The sequence below is a fragment of the Bos indicus x Bos taurus genome, chromosome 5 (genome assembly GCF_003369695.1).
Source record: "Bos indicus x Bos taurus breed Angus x Brahman F1 hybrid chromosome 5, Bos_hybrid_MaternalHap_v2.0, whole genome shotgun sequence".
Lineage (NCBI taxonomy): Eukaryota > Metazoa > Chordata > Mammalia > Artiodactyla > Bovidae > Bos > Bos indicus x Bos taurus.
Genome location: NC_040080.1, coordinates 38,892,622 through 38,904,883, shown reverse-complemented (window position 1 = coordinate 38,904,883; position 12,262 = coordinate 38,892,622). Strand labels below are relative to the sequence as shown.

Genomic DNA, 12,262 nt, shown 5'->3' with positions numbered 1-12,262 from the left:
GCCAAAATATTGGCGCTTCAGCTTCCAACCTGTCAATGAATATTCAGGGTTGATTTCCTTTACGTTTGATTGGTTTGATCTCCTCACTGTCCAAGAGACTCTCAAGAGTGTTCTCCAGCACCGCAGTTCAAAAGCATCAGTTCTTTGGTACTCAGCTTTCTTTATGGTCCAACTGTCACATCTGTACATGACTACTGGAAAAACCACAGCTTTGACTGTACGAAACTCTGTTGGCAAAATGAGTACCTGGTACACAGCAGAAATGCCTAATTAATCTTCAACAAATGAGTGAATTTGTTTCCTCAATTCAAAGAAACCTACTTAAGGGTAGGGACTATAACTTACACCTCTTGTGGACCCCACAAGAAGTGTATGTCTTGTGGATATACCTAGGTTAAAGCTTCCCTGGCTTTTTCAGTTCATGATTTGTTTGGCTGTCTCAGTAATTTTGTTCATGGTGCCCTCTAGGCCAGAAGAAACACCTAATTGTCCCATTTATTAATGGAACATACCTTAGTAGCCATTTGAAAAGATACAAAAAATGGAAAGAAAAATACTTTTAATTTATTATTAACCATAGTTATTAATGGGAATTTGTACATGTCAGGCATTGTACAACTTCTTAAATCTTGACTTAAGACTGGACTTCATTTCCTATTCCACAATGATATTTGCATGGTAATTGTTTTTTATCATAGCAACGTCTAAAACCCACGTTCACTAAGATATGATAATAATAGAAAGAAATGTAAGACTGTCATTAGTATTGACAAGCTAGTCAAGAGATCTCAAGTGTCTTCTCTGTGTTGTCCTTTAATATTTAAAATACCAGGCAGCATCCTTGTGAAGTCCCTGCAGTGCAGGGCACCCTGATTCAGTTTAGAAACTATAGCCTGAAGTAATCACAGCAATTAGCCACTCACTCACTGTTTATCATACATGGTAATATTCTAGGTGTTAAAACTACAAAGGTGGTGGTAATAATGGTAAAATAAACAGCATCAACAACAGCAGTGGTCATCTCAGTTACAACAAATCTTATGTTTCAGGCAACATGCTAAGTAAGCTAAGTGAATTTATGCTGGGCTATAAACTTATTAACAGTACTTAAAGATTCGGTGACCTAATAGAGGTCTGTGTGAAGAGCAGAGTTAAGCAAAACATACTGTAAACAGTATTAAAAACTAAAAAAGCAATGATATTTGGTATTTAAAGTAAGAAAACTAACGTGCATTTTTCACTTAATCTTCAGAACCATTTTGAGAGGCAGGTATACCCTGAGATTTAAAGCAGTAAAACTACTTAATTATGTTTAAAAAGTGGCAATGTAAAAATTTCAAACATATTTTAAAGAGATTTTATAGTAATTATTTCTGGAAGAATTTCCAATGATTATGTTAACACAATGGTAGATTTAGGGCGCGTTAGTAACTGGGTACAAATTTGCAGGGTTGGTAATTCCTATTGACACAGGAACAGAGATATTCTATAACAAAAAAAGGACAGTAGAAATGATATTCTCAATATATATATATTCTTTGGTCTCCTACTTAATCCTTTCTTCAGAGTCCTGGATAAAAATTATACACCTGTTGCTAGATAACCTGTGATCTAATGATTTTTTATCATCCTGGGCAATTTAAAATTATTCACCTATTTCTTCTAATCTGTCTCTCTTCAAATAAACAAACAACAATACCCCTTCACTGCAGCCCTTCAAATATGTGAACAATGTTCTCATATCTTTATTCTCCTCTTCTCTGAGCTATGTACTCCAATTCCTTCAAAACTATATGGCAAAGTTTCCTGCTCTGTCACTGACTTGACCACAATACCACATAATATCTACATGATATTTTATGGTGTCTAAAGCTGTTTTATAATCTATCAATGTTTTTATTCGACAATCGACGTATGTTTTTATTCTTTTTGAAAAACATGTTTTTAAAGGTCTCACAGCAACTCTACAAAGCAGGTATTATTATTAGTGTAAAGTGGGAAGTGGGGCCTCATACATTTTTAAAAAATTGGTCAAGGTAACACAGTCACAAGCTAGGACTCAAATCTAACCCCATTTGCTACTTAGCACATTTATTTGGCAATCAGTTAGTTATTTCAATCACAGGTAACAGAAAATTCAGCACAAACTGTCTAAAAATAATTCAGTCTCACACAGAAAAACATAAAAGAAATACAGGTTCCAGCAATGTGATGGGGATCTCTCTCCCTAGCTCTGCCTTTGGTGTTGGCTCCATTTGCAGAAAAAGTTCTACACATATGGTCCCAAGATGGTCACCTATAGTTCCAAAGATTTTCTCATTTTTTTCTGTGAATGAGAGTGTTTACGTACTTGAGGATCCAAGTCCCAAATGTAGTCTTATAGGCTTGACTCAGAATTTGTGTGAATTCTTGGAACCTTCTAACATGGGGATGGAATATAATCATTAGCCTAAGTAAATAAGGACTTATGCCTAGATTAGAAAGTAGGTTAAATCTCACCTAAACCACATGGCTAAGAAATAAAAAGTATCACTTTGGGAAGAGAGGAATAGATGCTGAGGAAGCACTAATAAATGTCTTAAGTTAGTCCCATTCTGATTTGGAAATGTCTTTCTTAAAACATGGTATATGGAACTGAATGTGCTGTTTCCATCTGACCAGTGAGAGTGTGTGCTGTACTGTGACTAAAAAATTCCTATTACTACTCATGCAGAAATTCATCACTACCTTACAACAAATTCAAACTAGTTGTTCAAAGTAAACACTTTTCTGAAGCTGAAATTCATTATCCTTTTTTTTTGCCCAGATTTCTTTCTGAGTACTTTATTAAACTTCAATAGTAGTAACAATCATCTCAGTTTGGCAACCAACAGACAATCTAATGCATACTTTTTAAAAAGGGATCATAATAGCCAAAGCATTAATTTAGGTGATCCTACTTTTAGTAATACAGTCCATTTAAAAGCAAGCAAAACTCTTAAGAGAGCCAAACTGTGTTATCAGAGATCAAGTTCATTTTTGAAAGATTAACGATTCTCCTAAAACAGTGCCGGTCCAGAACCATTTCACAGTCTCTTGCAGCTTGTTCAAGACGCAGTTCCTATTTTTAAAGTGCTGATAATATAGTAAAGATGTCCATCAGCAGATGAACGGATAAGAAAGCTGTGGTACATATATACAATGGAGTATTACTCAGCCATTAAAAAGAATACATTTAAATCAGTTCTAATGAGGTGGATGCAACTGGAGCCTATTATACAGAGTGAAGTAAGCCAGAAAGAAAAACACCAATACAGTATACTAACGCATATATATATGGAATTTAGAAAGATGGTAACGACAACCCTGTATGTGAGACAGCAAAAAAGACACAGATGTATAGAACAGTCTTTTGGACTCTGTGGAGGGGGGGATGATTTGGGAGAATGGCATTAAAACATGTATACTATCATATAAGAAACAAATCGCCAGTCCAGGTTCGATGCAGGATACAGGTAGCTTGGGGCTGGTGCACTGGGCTGACTCAGAGGGATGGTATGGGGAGGGAGGTGGGAGGGGGGTTCAGGATAGGGAACACGTGTACACCCATGGCAGATGCATGTTGATGTGTGGCAAAACCAATTCAATATTGTAAAGTAAAAAAAAATAATAATAATTAAAAAAATATATTTTTTAATTATAATAATAATAATTTAATATTATTAAATAATATGATGATCCAGATCCTAATATGGTTAGGCACTATAGAGTTAAATACTGCCAATGAAGAGGAAAGAACTTTGATTTAATCTGAGAAATGGACAAAGAAATTTACTGAATTAAAAAAAAAAAACTAAGTTATTAACAAGAGAGGGTTTTGAAAGTTAGGAAAGCCATAGCATTCTAGGCTGAAGGCACAGTATTGCTAAAGGCCCAGTACCATAAATGGGGCTTCCCTGGTGGCTGAGATGGTAAAAATCTGTCTGCAATGCAAAAGACCCAGTTTTGATATCCTGGAGATGGGAATGGCTGCCCATTCCAGTATTCCTGCCTGGAGAATTCCATGGAGATAAGAGTCTGATGGGCTACAGTCCAGGGGGTCGCAAAGAGTCAGACACGACTGAGCACCTAACACACATCATAAACAGGCTAGTAAGTGTACCAGTAGGATGGTACAAAAAGCATGAAGTGTGAAGCAGAGAGGCAGAATATGAGCTGGAAATGTGGAGACCAGGTCACTAAAAGACTTATATTTTATGTTCTGAAAGATCTGTCGATCATTCTACGTATATTCTACAGACTATGGGAGGCACTGACATTATTCCAATTTGAAAAGGGACAAAACTGGAAACAAAGAAATGTATATAAGAGGTCAAGGTAAGCAATAAGAACCCTAAGTAAGACAATGATAGCGGGTAGGAAAGAAGTGTATAGGTTTAAGGATTATTTAACAGGTAAATTGGGAAAACTTTAATGATTTAAAGGTAGTGAAACGGAGACAAGAGAGGAAAAGTTTAGGAGGAGTTCCTTCTCTGCACTGGCTAACTTGGTAGATGGCTATTTCACTACTTGAATAAAAAGGAAATGTAACAGGAGGAAAAAGTCTTGAGAGATGAGAAGGTAAGCTGATGTACTATTGTTCACCTGTCTCTAGATACAATACTGTTGACAATTAAAAATCTAATTAAGATTTTACCTATACCTAACTAGGTTACCATCAAAATTCAGTACATAAAAAAATTTAAAACTAATGAATCCAAAAAAAAAAAGTCAATACTGAAAAATTATTTCAGTGTTGTGAAACTATCTGGCCTGCTAAGTTAAAATAGAAACGTTATTTCCTTTTTAAAAAGAAGGGTCAGGTGGCAATGCTAAATTTTTTAAAGAAAATTTAACCACTGATTGTAATGTCTGTGGCTTCTGGGGAAAACATAACCCCAAATTACTGTGGCTGTGGTTATAAACTATTATGAAGAGCTTTCAACGTCAGACATAGTTTAAGTGTCTGTATGCACTGGAGTCTTTTTACAGGACTTTGCTAGAACAGCAAAATTAATGACTCTCTTCTTTTTGCCCACTTTGGTGTCAATAACAAATGTGCTTTAACAAAGATTTTTAAGAAACACAGAATTAATTTAATATGAACATCAAATAAGCCAGAGTCATACGCTTTCTCCTTAGTATACCAGAAAAAAAAAGTGCAAGTCTACAATCAACAGTGAGTTGGTCTTACTTTACGAACAAGGCCAAATCAAATCAAGTCATCTCTCAAGTACATTTGGATAAATGTGTGCCACAATCCTTAGGTAGTGTGTTTTGGGTCATAGTTTAACATTTCTCTCCTCAGTTAAAGTCAGTATTAATACAGAGAAAATCTAGAAGTAAATTGGGAAGCAAAAGCTGTTTTTCCCCTTGAATTTCTCAGAAGTAAATGATGTTGCTTAAGTTAAGCCTGATTGCTTTTTGCTTTGCCACATGCTATCCTCTCCACATTTGAGTAAGACTTAGTGGCCAAGATGTTAAGTGCTGCTAATTACAAATTTTATTTTCAGAATTCTTTCCATTAAAGATATATCTGAGTGCTGTGGAGTGACCTAAATCTTGGAATTAATGAAAACATTCCAGGCTTCACAAAGCCAGGCCCTTCAGTCAGTACTCAAGCAGTTTATAGTTCCCAGGACAGTAGTTCTTCAGGCTTGATGTTTCTCAACCAGCTGCCAAAGAACTAGCAGACAGAATGAGCGGTGGCCTCTGAAACTAGACAGGAGCTGGGCAGAGGGTGGCAGGAGCTGCTATTGTGCTGCTGGCTCTGAGCTTCCCAGAAAATGTAGATGAAGGGGTGGTTGATCAACCCTGGTAATAGTGTGATACAGAAAGCATCAATAACTTTAATACCTTCCAAATTTCATCTGAGATACAGTAATCAGTCTGTTTCTACTATTACACAGTTAATTTAAAGTGGATATAGTTCTTTCTAGTTAGAAAATGGCCAAGTTCCATAAAAGAATGTCATGTAAAGTCTTGTCCAGATTTTATTTGCTTTTAAATATCATTTATATACTTGTTAATCTCAAATTTTGGTCTCCAGCCCTGACATCTCACCTGAACTCCAGGCTCATATTTATAACTGCCTACTCAATATTTCCTCTTGGATTATGAATACATACCTCAAATTTAGTGTGCACAAATTAGATGTTATCTCCATAAAACTAAATTTTTTCTCACCATAGTACTGATAAATGAAGTCACCATCTGAAGTTGCTATCTATCCAATAATTTATTCTTGGTAGTCGTTTGTTTTTAAAAATTAGCTTCATTAAAATATTATTTACATATAGTAAAATGATCAGTATGAAATATATAATTTGATATGGTTCTATCAAATCAAATGTAAGCACCACTACAATTATGATTAAAACATTTTCATCATCTTCAAATGTCCCCCTGCTATGTAAGTCTCTTCCCTATCAACTACTGATTTCTTTCCTCTCAAGCTAATTTTGCCTTCTCTAGGATTTTAAATACAGGCATATCTTGGAGATATTGTGGGTTTGGGTCCAGATCACAGCAATAAAATGAATATTGGAATAAAACAAGTCACAAAATCTTTTGGTTTCTCAGGGCATATAAAAGTTATTAGGTTTACACTTTGCTACAGTCTATTAAGTGTGCAACAGCATTATGTCTAAAGTAATACATGCCTTCGTTTAAAGCTTTATTGCTAAAAAATGTTAAACATTCTCTGAGCTTTCAGAGAGTCTTAACCTTTTTGCTGGTGGAGGGTCTCGCCTCAAGGCTGATGACTTCTGACTAATCAGAAGGGTGGCTGCTGAAGGCTGGGGTGGCTGCGGTAGTTTCTTAAAGTAAGACAGAACAATGAAGTGTGCTGCACTGACTGACTTCCTTTCACAGTCTCTGTAATTTGGAATACTGTTTGATAACATTTTACCTGGAGTAGAACTAACAAATTTGGAGTCAATCTTCAAAAACCCTTGCCGCTGATTTAGCCAAATGTGCAGTTACTTCCTCCACTGAAGTCTTGAATACCTCAAAGTTATCCAGGAAGGTTGGAATCAACTTCTTTCAAACTCCTACATGTCAATATTTTGACCTCCTTCCGTGAATGTGAATGTTCTTAATGGCATCTAGAACGGTGACATTTTCCCAGAAGTTTTCCATTTACTTTGCTCAGATCCATCAAAAAATCAGTCTGTCAGTAGCCTTACAGACTCTATTTCTCAAATAATAAGAGTTGAAAGTTGAAATTACTCCTTGACCCATAGGCTGCAGAATGGATAGTCTGTTAAGCAGGCATGAAAACACCATTAATCTTTTTGTACGTCAGAGCTCTTGGGTGGTCAGGTGTACTGTCAAAGAGCAGTAATATTTTGAAAAAAAAATTTTTTTTTGAGTAGTAGAAACAGAGAACTGAAAATATTCGGTAAACCATGTTGTCGGCAGATGTGCTGTAATCCCGGCTTTGTTGTTCCATTTATAAGAAGCATAGGCAGAGTAAATTGGGAATAATTCTGAAGGGCCTGAGGACTTTCAGGGCCAAAGGAGCACTGGCTTAAACTTAACCAGCTGCATTAGCCTCTAATAAGAGTCACCTGTACTTTGACGCTTTGAAGCCAAGCACTGACTTCTTCTCTATAGCTGTGAAAGTCCTAAATGATATCTTCTTCTAATACAAGGCTGTTTCATCTACACTAAAAATCTGTTATTTGGTGCAGTCACCTTCATTAATTATCTGAGCTAGATCTTCTGGATAACTCACTTCAGCTTCTACATCAGCACTTGCTGCTTCAGCTTGCACTTTTATGTTATGAAAAAGGCTTCTTTCCTTAAACCTCATGAACCAAACTCTGCTAGCTCCCAACTTTTCTTCTGCAGCTTCCTTGCCTCCTTTGGCCTTCACAGAACTGAACAGAGTCAGGGCCGTGCTTTGGATTAGGATTTGTTGTGAAGGAATGTTGTGGCTGGTTTTATATTTTATCCAGAAAAACGTTCTCCATATCAGCAATGAAGCTATTTTGCTTTCTTCTTATTTGTGGGTTCACTGGTGTAGCATTTTTCATTTCCCTGAAGAACTTTTCCTTTGCATTCACAATCTGGTTAACTCTTTGGTGTTAGAGGCCTAGCTTTCACCTTGTCTCAGCTTTTGACATGCCTTCGATCCCTGGGCTGGGAAGATCCCCTGGGGGAAGGAATGGCAACCCACCCCAGTATTCTTGCCTGGAGAATCCCATGGATAGAGGAGCCTGGCTGGCTATAGTCCATAGGGTTGCAAAGAGCTGGACACCACTGAAGCAACTCAGCAAGAACGTCCCTCACTAAGCTTAATCATTTTTAGCTTTTGATTTAAAGTAAGAGAAGTGTGACTCTTCCCTTCACTTAAACAGTAAGAGACTATTTAAGAATTATTAATTGGCCTGATTTCAATAGTTTTGTCTCAGGGAATTAGGGATGCCCAAGAAGAGGAAGAAGAATAGGGAAACGGTTCATTGATGGAGCAGTCAGAATACATACAAAATTTACAGACTAAGTTCGCTGACTTACATAGGTGCAGTTTGTGGTGCCCTCAACTCAACAATGACAGTAACAGCACAGATCACTGTTCACAGATCCCGACAAATAGAAACATAATGAAAAACTCTGAAATATTATAAGAATTACCAAATGTGACTCAGAGACATTAAGTGAACAAATGTTGCTGGAAAAATAGTGCCAATAGACTTCTTGAACTACAAACTTTTAGTTTGTAAAAAATGCAGCATTCACAAAGCTTAAGTAAAGTGAAGCACAATAAAACAAAGTGTGCCTGTAAGTAGAATCATGCAGCATGCAAGTTTTTTTGATTCTGGCTTCTTTCCTAACTTACATATCTAAAAGTTCCCCTACCACCTATCCTTACCCAAACACAAAACCTTGATTTTTTTCTTCAAAGTCCATATCACTATAATGAATTACTTTAATTATCATGGGTCATTCTCAACTTGAATATACACTCTATGAGTGCCTAGGGACCTTGGGTATCTTATTCACAGCTATATGCTCACAGCTTCCAAAAGTGCCAGTATATGGCAGATGGTCAATAAATATTACTGAATGAATAAAAACATAAAAAAAATTTCCCTCACGTTTTCCTACTAAAATTACCAATACAGTTAATTACAAATAAGATGTATTTGTATTTGTTCTAGGATAAATTTGTTCTCTCACACTGAGAGAGAGAATAGTAGTAAGTCACAAGGCCTCTAGAGTAAGGCTGCCTGATTTTCAACGTGGCCTATTGCCTCACCTGAGTTACTATGGCCTTGAGCAAGATCATGGCATCTGGTCCCATCACTTCATGGGAAATAAATGGGGAAACAGTGGAAACAGTGTCAGACTTTATTTTTGGGGGCTCCAAAATCACTGCAGATGGTAACTGCAGCCATGAAATTAAAAGACGCTTACTCCTTGGAAAGAAAGTTATGACCAACCTAGATAGCATATTCAAAAGCAGAGACATTACTTTGTCAACAAAGGTCCGTCTAGTCAAGGCTATGGTTTTTCCAGTGGTCATGTATGGATGTGAGAGTTGGACTGTGAAGAAAGCTAAGTGCAGAAGAATTGATGCCTTTGAACTGTGGTGTTGGAGAAGACTCTTGAGAGTCCCTTGGACTGCAAGGAGATCCAACCAGTCCATTCTAAAGGAGATCAGCCCTGGGATTTCTTTGGAAGGAATGATGCTAAAGCTGGAACTCCAGTACTTTGGCCACCTCATGGGAAGAGTTGACTCATTGGAAAAGACTCTGATGCTGGGAGGGATTGGGGGCAGGAGGAGAAGGGGACGACAGAAGATGAGATGGCTGGATGGCATTACCGACTCAATGGACGTGAGTCTGAGTTAACTCCGGGAGTTGGTGATGGACAGGGAGGCCTGGTGTGCTGCAATTCATGGGGTCGCAAAGAGTCGGACACGACTTAGCGACTGAACTAAACTGAACTGAACTGAGCAAGTTAAATAATCTTCTTGAGGTTTAATTTCTGCATCAGTGAAAATGGGAGTGATAGTTTTTGTCTCATAAGTTGGTTTTAAGGCTTAAATGAGATTAAACATGTAAAACAATTTAAAAAGTACCTCATACCTAGAACTGAATGAAAGATAGCCAATATCGTTAGAATTATCGCCATCTCTACCATCATCAACACCATTATCTTACTATTTTGTGCAAAGATGAAGAAACAGTTCCATAAGAATAGTTTTTAAGCTAATGACCTAAAATAAATAGCAACAAACAAATGGACAGAAGACAGATAAAGAACATCAAAGTCTTACAATGATACTCATATGAATCACACTGTCACCTATTTGCCACATTAGTTGAGAAAAACTTTACATGTTGATAAACTCACTAGTGGTGAACTTATTATGAAAAAGGCAAGGCAATATGAACACCAATCCAAATTCTATTCTTTTTTAGAGGATAATTAACTTTATTTTGAAATATAGTGAAAACCAATGTTATCCCAACTGGAGTTCTGATCACTGAGAGTCTGAAGCATTCTCTCAAGATAGAATAAAAATTTACATAATTCTTTTGTGCTTGTGTTCAGTGAACTTCTAAAAGGCCAGTATTAAAGTGTCAATGCAATGTTTCCCAAACTTGGAGGTTGATGTGAATTTTCATCCTGTCAAAAGCAGGAAAAAAATGTACATAGACCAAATCCAAGAACGTATGTACTGTGGTTTATTCTGTAATTAGGATACTCTTTTATGACAGGTGGGCTTCCCTGTGGCTCAGCTGGTAAAGAATCCTTCTGCAATGTGGGAGACCTGGGTTCAATCCCTGGGTTGGGAAGATCCCCTGGAGAAGGGAAAGGCTACGCTCTCCAGTATTCTGGCCTGGAAAAAACCATGGACTATTCCAAGGGGTCACAAAGAGTCAGACACAACTGAGTGACTTTCACTTTATGACAGTTAACCTACCTACCTCTCACTTACCTATATATCTATTATAATATTAATTTTTCTGATAATCCATATAGAGATTATCAGGTAGAAATTTATCAACACTAAAATTGAGGATTATTTTCAATAAGTGTGAGGAAGAGGAAATTAGTGGTTTCCTAAAATGGAAGATTCATAAAATTTTGTGCTCTAGGATCAATTTTATTTTCCATTTGGATACTATTAGCAAAAGCCTTCAGTAAAAGAACAAAATCAGAACAAGCTTGACTACACTTTACATACCTATATGCCCAGAGGCCCTGACCATATTTTAGGCATGTTAGTCACAAGAAGGAAGGCTAGGGTATGTGTGAGGGGAAGAGAAAAGAAGCAAACTTCATTAATGATGAAAGACTTCAGGGCTGGTGGGCATGAAATTTTGGCTAGTTTACAACGGCAAACCTCTTATCCAAAAAGAATTTGGTATGTGAAAAGCATACCAAGTTCCAGCTTTCATGGATCCAAGAATGAGAACAAAACCAAGTTTTCTAATGGGCTTCAAAGACCACGGCCACATATGACAATTTCATTTAGACATGCTCAAGCATGTCATTAAATTAGCATGCCTTTTCAAAGTTGAAGACCAAACCATGTACAGTTTTCACCAAGAAATATCACCATTCAGTTTTTAAACTAACAAATAATTCAAAGCACTATATTTCTCATTTTTAACTTCTTTTTCCTTTGCATTATGATAAATATGGGATTTCAATTCTGCCTTATATGATTAACAATGGATCTCCTAATACTAGTGAATTAAAATAGCAGATTAAAGTCTTTGTCTATTAAGTCCAACATTAATGCAGTTTCTGTAGACTGTTAGCAGGACTGTAGTTCCTGTTTATAAGCACACCTTTCTGTTTCTTTGCATATCTCACAATGTTGTGTTGATAAAAACTGGAGAATCAAAATAGATCTCCTCCATCCTCTAGAATTAATTTTTGTGCTTCTTGTCTGTTTAGGAACTTTCATTTTGTAACTTTTATGACAATTTTTGCTAGTATTCTCATTGCCTTTCTGGATAAAATACTTGGCAGAGACTAAGGATCTCAAGTCCTGCTTGAACTCTCCATTTCAAAGAGTATCGATATCTGCCCAATTTCTTTTTAACATATTAAATTTCTAGATTTAAATATTTAATTAATCTGAAATTCATATTAGTAGACAAAATCCAGGAAAAAAATTACAGCCAGATGCAATTACAATTGTTCCTGACTAACCCAGCCTTAAACTGCGAGTCCATTTAAATGTGTATTACTTTTTTCAGTAAACACATACAGCACTACA

At 36.6% G+C, this 12,262-nt stretch overlaps 1 protein-coding gene across 5 annotated transcripts in view; it reads right to left on the bottom strand.

The window, feature by feature from the left end:
* CCDC91 (coiled-coil domain containing 91) overlaps positions 1-12,262 on the bottom strand; it is a 395,228-nt gene that overhangs the window by 81,865 nt on the left and 301,101 nt on the right. The gene's annotated exons all lie outside the window — the stretch shown is intronic.